Source organism: Canis lupus, chromosome 25 (genome assembly GCF_048164855.1).
Source record: "Canis lupus baileyi chromosome 25, mCanLup2.hap1, whole genome shotgun sequence".
In the NCBI taxonomy this organism is placed as follows: Eukaryota; Metazoa; Chordata; class Mammalia; order Carnivora; family Canidae; genus Canis; species Canis lupus.
The window spans coordinates 25,298,691-25,310,519 of NC_132862.1; positions in this window are offsets into that span (position 1 = coordinate 25,298,691).

Sequence of the window (11,829 nt, forward strand, 5' to 3'; positions counted from 1 at the left end):
TGTGCTGATCAGGCCTCATTTGATAGCCACACCTCACTTGATAGCCACACCAGGAGTCTGCTGGCTCAAAGAAGCTTCTGGCTTTTATCAGAGATGCTGGCTCTCTAAAGTATGGCCTAGGCCTGGCTCTGTGCTATGATGTAAACAATCTGAAATTCAAAGGAAGAGAACTTGGACAGTAGGGTTTATGTCTAAAATGAGGAGAGTGTACAAAAGGATCCCCAGGGGCCCATCATGGAGGTCAGACTGTTCCCTTGCTCTGAATTGCTTCTCTCAGGGGCATTGTGCCTGAAAGCTGGGAAGGATGAGGGGTGCAGGGAATGGGTAGAGGATGGAGGAACAGCACTCAGACATGTGCTGTCCTTCCCCTTGTCACAGTGACCCCTGCTTTCACACGGATTCCTGCTCTATTGCTCTCTGTGGCTCTTTAGGCTTTCTGCTAAGCAGATACAAAAGGGTTTCCTCCAGGAGAATTAACCTACTATTTTTCTAGGGAGGAGAGGGGAAGAGAGAGAGAGAGAGAGAGAGAATGAGAGCAAGAGTGAGAGAGCGCACACACACAAGCAGGCGAGGGGTAGAGGGAGAGGGAGAGAGAATCTTAAGTAGGCTCCACACTCAACACAGAGCTGGAAGCAGCACTCAATCTCACAAGACCCTGAGATCATGACCTGAGCTGAAATCAAGAGTTGGACGCTTAACTGACTGAGCTACTCAAGCGCCCCAGCCCACTACTTTTATGTTGATAGAAGGGACATAGAGAATCCTTTAGAATAGACTCCTGTCTCATTCCCTGAAGATACTGATAAACTAGCCAGAAGGTGTTGCCTCTTCAGAAATCATGTCCAGAAGTGGAGGGTGATAATTCCACAAGAAAAGGACATTGACAGAGCTCTAGAGGCCTTAATCTCTGCATGGAATCAGGAATGGGCTCATAAAGGAACTCCAGGGATTGCCATTGGGAGGTCCCTCATACATGATGGAGACACCTACCGTGCGGCTCTTCCGGTGGAAGTGAACCTGGAGTGCCCACATGGCCAGTCAGGCTGTATATTTTGCAAAATGCAATCCTCCGGCTGAGTGGTCTGGCATGAGGAAGAAACACTATGGTTGAACTTGCTGGCCCCTGACAGATGCCTCCAGCCCAGTTTCTCATGGGGTTTAAGCCTGGCCTTGGGATGTTGAAAAATCAATCATATTTTAATGTTGCATAGAAGGGTCTCAGTCTAACTTAAAAATTTTTTCCCCCTTGGGATTCTTTTCCCTGCCCTGCCTTCATATTATTTAAACCAGTTTCCCAAAGAGTATTTTACAGAATTTGCATGAGAATCACCGCTAAGTTACTTGCTTAAGATTCTGTTTGAGAACCGTTGCCCCAAAACAGGGGTTATTGACTCTGGCTACACAAGAGAATAACCTGAAAAAAAACCTTTAAAAAAAAAATAGATATCACTTCTCGGGGCCCCATACCCAGAGCTTCGGATTTGATTGGTCCAGGTTAGTTCCAGGCATCTGCTTGATTTTTTTAAAAGATTTTATTTATTTATTCATGAGAGACACAGAGACACAGGCAGAGAGATAAGCAGGCTCCCCGCAGGGAAGCCTGATGGGGATTCCATCCCAGGACCCCAGAAGTCCTGGGATCACAACCTGAGCTGAAGGCAGGTGCTCAACCACTGAGACACCCAGATGCCCCTATCTGTTTGCTTTTAAAATTTCTCTCAGTGACTCGAGTGCATAGTCAGGGTTGAGAACCCCTGAGTTAGCAGAGCCCTCCACAGATGAGCAAGTGTGCTTCTGGGGGAGGGTGGGATGCAGGGCAGAGGATCACTGAGGCCTGCTGGTAATCAGGAAGGCGGCCTCCAGTATGGGTGAAGAGTCTGTCAAAGAGGTGGGAGCTGGTGCCGGGACTCAGACTCCATCCCTGCTGCACTTTCTGAGGCTCATTCTCTCTCTCCCCCTTCTAGGGAAGGAGGCCTTCCCAATGTCACTTTGCTAAAGTATTCTCAAAATTTAGTGTGCACAAAAGTCACCTTGACAGAATTTTACTGGAATTCCCAGACCTTATCCCAGAGGACCTGATTTAGTAGCTCTGGCATGTAGCTGGAATATATATGTTAACAACTATTATATTTAATGACGATCATATAGAATTTTGATGCAAGTGGTCAAGGAACCATTGCACTTTAATAACACTAACTTGTCCTTCACTGAAGGTATCATCTGCTACTCTTGGGGATGATCTTTGTCTCGAATTCTAGTTCTCTGTCACCTCGTGTCTGGCCTTGGGTAGTTAATAACCTCTCTGTGCCTTAGTTTCTCTGTCTGTAAAATGGAGGAAATAAAAGTCTTTGCTCTATTGAGGTTGTGAGGAATCAAGTTAAAACAGAGGTATGTCATTTTTATGGCCTGAAGTAACCAAATGACCCAATTGGGTGGCTTTGGGACTATGTCTCTATTTAGTTAGTTCTGGTCCTCTAACACAGCAGTAATCTGACTATTTCCAGTTCCTCATTAGGCCTTAGCCTTCTCCCCCATTACCCCACTCAGTCAAGACATACCAAATGTTGTTAGAAGAAACTTTATTTCTATGTGATTTGTTGTGAAGAAAGACTAAAAAATACTGGAATTGTACTTTACAAAGAATTTCCTCCAGCGGATATTAATGTTCTATGTATGAAGGTTGAACAGTGAAAATATGTTATTAAATCTTATTAGACTCCACTAATTCCTTCCAAACAACTGGTTAAAGCTCCAATAAAAAAAATTACTTATTTATTTGAAAGGGAGAGAGAGAGAGAGAGCACACAAGAAAACGAGTGGGAGGAGGGGCAGAGGGAGAAGCAGACTCCCCGCTGAGCAGGGAGCCAGAGGCAGGACTCAATGCGACCCTGGGATCAGGACCTGAGCCTGAGGCAGACACTTAACCCACTGAAAAGTGCCATCTCTTTTTTAAATTAGCTTTGTGATGACACCTAGTGGCCAAAATGTTAACCACTGAACTTTTAAAAAATACACAAAAGTGTTTTTCTCGGCATACAAATACTTAACACTGGATCTAATTCATCTTTAAAATTTCAAAAGCAGGAAATAGTCCTGCATTAGGAATATGACCAGTGAAGCATTGGCTAAAGCAAAAATAACTTCATTTTTTAAAAAGATTTTATTTATTTATTCATGAGAGACAGAGAGAGATAGAGAGGCAGAGACACAGGCAGATGGCCAAGCAGGCTCCATGCAGGGAGCCCGACATGGGACTCGATCCCGGGTTCCCAGGATCACGCCCTGGGCTGAAGGCAGGCGCTCAACCGCTGAGCCACCCAGGGATCCCCCCAAAATAACTTTAGTTAGTATTTTTAGTATTAGGACTTTCCCCGATCAATTCAGGCAGACAAAACACAGCAGGTTGTCGAAGGTGACATTCTTAGTAAAAACTTTCAGGGATCCCTGGGTGGCGCAGCGGTTTGGCGCCTGCCTTTGGCCCAGGGCACGATCCTGGTAGACCCGGGATCGAATCCCACATCGGGCTCCCGGTGCATGGAGCCTGCTTCTCCCTCTGCCTGTGTCTCTGCCTCTCTCTCTCTCTCTCTCTGTGACTATTATAAAAAAAAAAAAATTTTTTTTTAAAAATTAAAAACTTTCAGATTTGGAGAAAGGGATTCGTATCAGTACATAGTAAACAAACCAAAGACTACAGGAGAATTTAACAGGGACTGTTAAGAAGACTTCGCGATAGTCACACCTGGCACTTGAAATAATTAGGAAATAATGAATAATTCAGGTAACAGTAATTACTTTACCTAGCTCTCCTCCCAAATTGGCATAGGGTGTATTTACTGTATCCATTCATTTACTCACTCGGGAACTGTTTCACAGAGAAGCAGACTCTAAGAGGGAGACTAGTGCCGGGAGGTGTCAGAGTGGGGGCTCTGGGGACAAGGCTTGCAGAGGGGCAAGGGAGAGGGGAGCTGGGCAGAGGAGGGAGCGGCTGCACGCAGGCTCCGCGGGGGGCTTCAGCTGACCCCACAGGGAGCTCGGGAGCCAGCCGGGCCCCTCAGTGCACCTCTTACTGGGGCAATAGGGCCCTTTTTGCTCTGTCTAGCTACTACTAGGGTATGGCCTATCTCCGGGAAGGGGTGCCCGTGGATGGAGCAACTGTCTTGTGGCTGGAGCATTGCTGCCGAGGGCTGGCAGTGAGGCCGTCTGCTGACCATCCTCCCAGCGTCTGCGGGGTCGCAGGGCCCATCACAACACCCACCGCCTGAAACCACATGTGGCCAACAAGACAGGTAGGCCTTCTGACTTTGGGGAACTTAAAGATACACATCAAACGTCTCCTTTAAGACCAGCCCCTTGCCGCGACTCTCTGGGACACCAGCATCCCCCTCTCTGCAGGCGGGGAGCCCGGCACCTGCCCAGCGGCCCCCCCCCCCCCCCCAGGTCGGCAGGGGCCAGCGCAGGGGCCCAGGGCGGGCGAGGAGTCGGGCTGCCCCGGCTCACATCACCTCCATGTGCAGGATCCTCAGGGCCTCCGATTGCGGGGCGCTGGTCCATCTGCCCGCACCTGCCCGCCACGCAGCCCTGATGCAGCCACACGGCCGCGTGCTCCTGGCAGGGGAGCGTGTGCTCCGGCAGGTGCCTGGGAGCTGCACCCCGGTAGATGCTCAGGGCTCTGAAGGAAGACTGGGTTTAAGGGAACACTTAGCAGGGATGGAATAAAGAGAGGAGAGCTAGTGCTTCACTCCTTAGCAGAGTAGAAGCGCAAGGAGGGCGCAAGAGGGATAACACTTGGACCGGGAAGCGTTCTCCGTGCACTTTGGCATCACTGTAAGTTTTTTACAAAGGGAAGAGCAAGCACGAAGTAGACAAGCTGTTAATATAATAGCCCGGATTCGAAAGACATTAAATATTCCAAGCTGACACGGGGATCAAACATTGTCTTGAAAGGTCACCCCTAATTTGGTCCTAAATTTTGGTCTCACTTCTCACCATTTCCCTCTGGATCTGTAGGTCCTGTATTCAACGAACCTCTCCCATTCTCTGAACACAGTATGTTAACCCCACTTCTCTGCTATTATCCTTTGACATCAATGAAGTTTTCTGAAGTGTTTAAGGCCCAGCTCAAGTCTCACCTCCTCTTGAAAAGCTTTTCGTGTTTCGGACCCTTTAAGGGTCTCTCTCTACCTTTATTCTGAGAATAAAGTAAAAAAATCCTTAATGTAACTCACAAGACCCTCTATGACCTGGTTTCTGTTTATTTCCCTCTCATCCTATTCCCCTATATTTGTCTGCTGGCCTAGGTGGTGAACTTGGGTTTTGTTTATCTTTTTTTCTTCAAGGACTACCATAATGTCTTTAAGATGATAGACTCTTCATTGTTGAATTGAAAAAAAGTGTAAATAATCTTCACAGATAAAGTTGCTTTATTGATAGCTGTTCTCTTTCAAAGAACTATAGAGTTAATCAAGAGTATTTGCTTTTCAAATTCATCGATGTACTAAGAAATTTAAAATATTTTGTAGCCAATTGTTCCAAGAGTCCTAAATACTTATATTTGTCATATATGTGGAATATATTTCTTCTATGTAAAATATTTTTCCTTCTAAGTTAAACATCAGTAAATCTATCAACGACCTTAGAATTAGAAGGCACTCTATTATAGAGGCAGTCTAACTATAAACCCTCAGCATATTGTCAAATAAACTAGCTTGGCAGTGTTAAATGTTACTTGGCTAGTTTGTGAGAGAGTTGAAGCTTAATTTCTAAATCAATCGTCATCATCATCATCATCAACAACATCTAGAGGTCTTATATTAGCCAGGTACTCCTTTAAATATGCTACTTACTTTAGCTGTTTTAATCTTCACAATACTCTCAGCAATAAGGAAGCTAGGTCATGGAGAGGCTGCCTAACTTGCCAAAGTGCAAAATGCATAATGATTACAATAACAATCCTCAAACAGATCTTTTTCTGGCTTCCCAAAATCCCAACTCCAGACATATCAACAAATATAGTAGATTAAAAATAGAATTCCTTCGGAGCTCCTAGGTGGTGCAATGAGTTAAATGTCTGACTCTTGGTTTTGGCTTGGGTCCCGATCTCTGGGTTTAGATCGAGCCTCATGTTGGGCTCCATGCTGAAGGCAGAGTCTGCTTGGGATTCTTTCTCTCTCTTCCCCTCCCTCCCCCCTGAAGTAAATAAATAAATCTTAAAAGAAAGAAAAAGAAAGAAAGAAAGAAAGAAAGAAAGAAAGAAAGAAGAGAAGAAAGAAAGAGAAGAAAGAAAGAAAGAAAGAAAGAAAGAAAGAAAGAAAGAAAGAAAGAAAGAAAGAAAGAAAGAAGAAAGGAAGGAAGGAAGGAAGGAAGGAAGGAAGGAAGGAAGGAAGGAAGGAAGGAAGAAAGAAAGAAAGAAAGAAAGAAAGAAAGAAAGAAAGAAAGAAAGAAAGAAAGAAAGAAAGAAAGAAAGAAAGAAAGAAAGAAAGGAAGGAAGGAAGGAAGGGAGGGAGGTGCCTGGGTGGCTCAGTTGGTCAAGTGTCTGACTTTAGCTCAGGTCATGATCCAGGGTCCTGGGATCAAACCGTGCATCAGACTCCCCACTCACCATGGAGTCTGCCTCTCTTTCTCCCTCTGCCCCTCCCCGCACATGCTGTCTCTCTCTCTCTCTCTCTCTCTCTCTCAAATAAATAAAATCTTAAAAAAATTTTTTTTAAATAGAATATCTTGTATTAGGAAGTGAACTATACCTCTTGATGCCTTGATCTGGGTTTGACAGTCAGCAACTTGCCTCAATTTGACCATGATCGCCAGGGATAGATCATCCAAACAGATAATCAATAAGGAAACAGTGGACCTGAATAATGGTGTAGAACAAATGGACTTAACAAATATATACGGAACAGTCCATCCAGTAGCACCAGTATTCACATCTTCTCAAATAAACATGGGACATTCTCCAGGAGAGATTATATGTTCAGGCACAAAACAATCATTAACAAACTTAGGAATATTGATATCATATCAAGTATTTTTTCTGACTATGATAGTATAAAAGTAGAAATCAGTAACAGGAGGAAAACTGGAAAATTCACAAATATTTGCAAATTAAGCAACACATTCCTGAGCAACTATTGGGTAAAAAAAGAAATAAATATCTCAAGACGAATGAAAATGGAAATATAACAAAACTTATGAGATGCAACAAAAGCAGTTCTAAGAGGGAAGTGTAGAGTATACAGTGAATAAAGTGTTTCTTAAAGTCTTCATTAAGAAAAAGAAAGATCTCAAACAACCTAGCTTTATGCTTCAAATAATTAGAAAAAGAACAAAGCCCAAAGTTAGCAGAAAGAAGGAAATAATAAACATTAGAGCAGCAATAAATGAAATAGAGATTAAAAAGACTAAGAGATAGTTCTTTGAAAACAAACACAATCGACAAAAACTTTAACTAGACTGAGAAAAAAAAAGAGGACTCAAAACTATAAGGGGAAGAAGAAACATTACAAAAGACACCACAGAAACACAAAAGATTGTCAGAGACTGCTATGAACAACTCCATGGTAACAAATTGGACAACCTGGATGAAATAAACCTTGTAAGACTGGATTCTTAGGTAGCAACTTGTAAAGTACGTAGTAAAATGTCTTCTGGGGAGAAATTGTGAGATGAGTTTTTTGGCCAGCTCCCCTCGAGGGATAGCCAGGACAAGTATTTGTATGCCTATGAACGACTGCTTCTTTATTTGCTGTATATGGTCTTTTAGGTCTCATGTACACCAGCCTTGTTGGCTTTCAGAGTTCGGTATTTTGGAAGCCTTTCCTTTGGGGAGACATCTTTAAATTTCAGGCACTAAAGGTGGGCTCCAAATCCTTTACTCTTTATGGAGAAGTTGGGAGTTGGGAGAGTCTGATTGTATGGCGGGCTCTGTACTGGGGATGGGGTTTATGGCCATTCCTGGGGCCTCAGGTGTGTTCTCATTTGCCTGATGTCCAGGAGTGCATAAGTTTCTGGACTTATTTAAAAGGGAATTTCTCCAGGTGTAGCTGTACATTTCATGTGATAATGGAATATTATTCAGCTATAAAAAGAGGAAATCTTGTCCTTTGGGACAACATGGCTGAAGCTTGAGGGAATTATGCTAACTGAAATTTGTCAGAGAAAGATAAATACTGTATGATCTCACTTCTTTGTGGAATCTGAAATACCAGAGAGTACACTGGTGGTTGCCAAGTGTTGAGGGGTGGGGAAAATAGCTGATGGTAACCAAAGGGTACAAAGTCCCAGTTATGAGTCAATTCCGCATACAGCTTGGTGAGGATAGTTAACAATACAGTGTAATTATATACTTAGAAGTTGCTAAGAGAGTAGATCTTAAATGTTCTCAAAACAAAACAAAACAAAAAAACAAAGAAAAGGAAAAAAGAAGAGAATGGTGGCTGTACAAGGTCATGGTTATGTTGACATAACTGTATTGTAGTTATATGTAGTTAGTGTATATGTATTTCAAATTATCATGTTGCATATCTTAAACTTACACAATGATTTATGTCAACTCCTATCTCAATAAAGCTATAAAAAAGTAACATGTAATTCAGCTGTATAGAGAAAAATAAAATAAAATCGGCCAACACTAAAGGTCACTCATTTTTGCTTCTGCTGTTTCAAGTCTACTGATTCATCCATCAAAAGCGTTCTTCATTTCTGTCACTGTCTTTTTTTCCAGCATCATTCTGATTTTTTCTTACAGTTTCCATCTCTCTATGGACATCACCTATTTGATCTTTCATGTTGTAGACTTTTTCCATCACATCCCTTTACATGTTAACCACAGCTTTTTAAATTGCCTGATAATACTATCATTTGTGTCATGTCTGAGTCCAGATGCTTTGTCTCCTTGGGCTTCCTTTTTCTTGGCTTTGGTATGCCTTTTACATTTTTTGTTCTTGCAAACCAGATATGTTTTTGAGTAATAGGTACCAAAACAAACAGGTCTTTAGTGTAAGGATTTATGTTAAACTTGCTGGATGTTGGGCTGTATTTAATGCTTCTTCTAGCTGTATGTATGAGACTTCAAATTCCTCCAGTGTCCTTGTTTTGGCTTTGGGACTTTTTTTGGTATAGCTTCTCAGAGACGGTTGATGTTTTGCAGCCTTTCCAGCTGTATTCCACGGCTATTAAGCTGGTGACTTATTTGTGTGGTGTAGGATGTCAAAGAGGGGGAGCCTTCTAAAATTCTCTAAGTCTTGGTCTTTTAGCAGGCTCATCTTGGGATATGACTTTAAAGAAAATTTTTATTTATTTATTTATTTATTTATTTATTTATTTATTTATTTGAGAGACAGCATAAGCAGGGGGTTGGGGTAGAGGGAGAGGGAGAAGCAGACTGTGAGCAGGGAGCCCAACACAGAGCTTAATCCCAGGACCCGGGGATCATGACCTGAGCCAAAGGCAGATGTTTAACTCACTAAGCCAGCCAGGTGCCCTGAGAGTATGACATTCACAAGTGTTTCTGGGCCTTGCCTAAGTATAGCTCTACTCCCAGTGCTCCTACTGTTTCGCCTGCCTGCAGCATTCATGATTTATTTGCTTAATGTCCTCTCCCCTGTTGACTATGGAGATTTCGCCCCCCAGGTGACACAGGAAGGCTGGAGTGAGCTTGAGTGAAGTGGAATCACCTTCTCCCAGTTGGGGTAAGCTTGCAGTATTATACCAAAGCTTTCTACCACAGAGTAGACCTTTGTTAGGAAGAAGGATCTGGGATGGTTAGAATAGTAGAAATATTAGTAGTAGAAGTAGTAGACTATTCTTTCATTCCTGCCAGGGTCATAGTGATATCTTGGATCTTCAGATCCATGCTGTGAGAACCTGCAGGCATTCCTGGAGGGAAATGTCCACCTCCTTCCTCACCCCTGCCCATGACTGTGACCCAAAGAAATTTCTCACATGAGTCTATACTTAACATCCAGGAATTCGTCAAAATTACCAGTTGGGTGTTATTCGTTTAAGGCACCCAGCAGCTTTGCTCCAGGTAAATAAGTAACAGGTGCTGTATACCTGGCTGTGTCCATCTCTTCAGATTTTGGAGTGGTTGCTGTTTGACCTCAGAGAACTGAGAAACCCAAGAGAAGTAACAGATTTTCAATTTTCCAATTTTTCTTTCTGTAAGGAAGGGATTGGTAATTTCTATTCTTTACATGTCAGAGCTGAACATATATTTTCTTGACCAAGATTCCCTACTACTGGTAACACAGGAAGTAGTTTAGTTAGGACTGAACAATCCTTACTGTTGGCTTTGGGTCACCGAAATGAAACAAGGAGTCTTGTATAATTGTAGTACCATAACCAAATACTATGTGTAATACTCTTGCATAGCATTTACTTTGGGAGGCATTTTGGCAGGAGTTTTTTGAGGAATGCATAATTAGTGTGGTAATTGAAGGAAGAAGTTGAGAAGAGGCGGCTAATCAAGGCATTGTTGGAGAATTACACAGAATAGTATGATTAGGGTGGAGGAATCCACAAGAACCTGTAGGAACTGAGGCTGGAAATATTAGGATATGTCCAGAGTACATTTGGATTGGGAAGTTTTATCAAATTCTATGGCCAGCATGGAGTCACTAAAAGATTTCATAAAGGGTAACAGCAAATGTGAATTTAGCAAAAGTATTGGATAAGCTGAAAGGGCACTGGGCTAGGAGTATCAAGCTCAAGATTTGGTATCTGACGAGAGAGAAAAAGGTGAAACCTAAGGTTGTGATGTCTCAAAGTCCAGATCAGACATGTGGGAGGTGAAGTCCAAGATTTGGCTTATAATGTGAAGAATTTGGGATGCAGTCAGAACTTACAACAGAGACTAGATTCTGGAGTCACTGCATGGAAGCTACAGCTTAAACTTTGAATAGAGATGTGGTTCAGAGAACAAGAACATGGGGTAGAACCTTTGGAAATGTGTACACTTAAAGGGTCGGAAAGAGAAAATAAAGTCAATGAAAAAGCCAGAAAGGTGGGAGAAAAAACAGGGTAAGACATAAAGGAAATTAAGGTATAAGAGGTTCCTTTTTTCTTCCATCAATGTCTGGCCTATAAGGTCAGATTCTGAACTGGACAAATGCACCCAGTCCTGACAGAGAAAAAGAGTTTCCTGTAGGACTCAGCCTGAATGACTTGCTTTTTGCCAGAATTCTTTTTTACAGTGGAAATAGACGTCAGTGTTTCACAGGAGGTGGTTAGTGTTTATTAGGTAAAAGTCCACATTTATGAGATAAAGCTCCATTCTTGGAATTTATCCAGATAGGAGAGTGCTTTGTGGTGGCTGTAAAATTGTAGTGACAGCTAAATTTTGGATATAAAACTACCATGGGGATCCCTAGGTGGCGCAGCGGTTTGGCGCCTGCCTTCGGCCTAGGGCGCGATCCTGGAGACCCGGGATCGAATCCCACATCGGGCTCCCAGTGCATGGAGCCTGCTTCTCCCTCTGCCTGTGTCTCTGCCTCTCTCTCTCTCTCTCTCTCTGTGACTATCATAAATAAATAAAAAAAAAAAAAAAAAAAAAATTAAAAAAAAAAAAATAAAACTACCATGATCTCAGAGGTAACTACAAATTATTTACTCCAAATCACACAATATATGAAGTTCTTCACAATATATGAATTTCTTTGGAGATCTGGGTTTATATGGAGTGCGTGCTGTATGTATACATACCTTAAAGTACAATCAGATGCTTTACACCAGGTATTTAGTGGCTTGTTTTGCATGCTGACTATATGGTCAGTGTTTAAAGGAAATCAGGAATCTTTGGTAAATCTCTGCTATAGCAACAAGACAGTTTTCATCAAG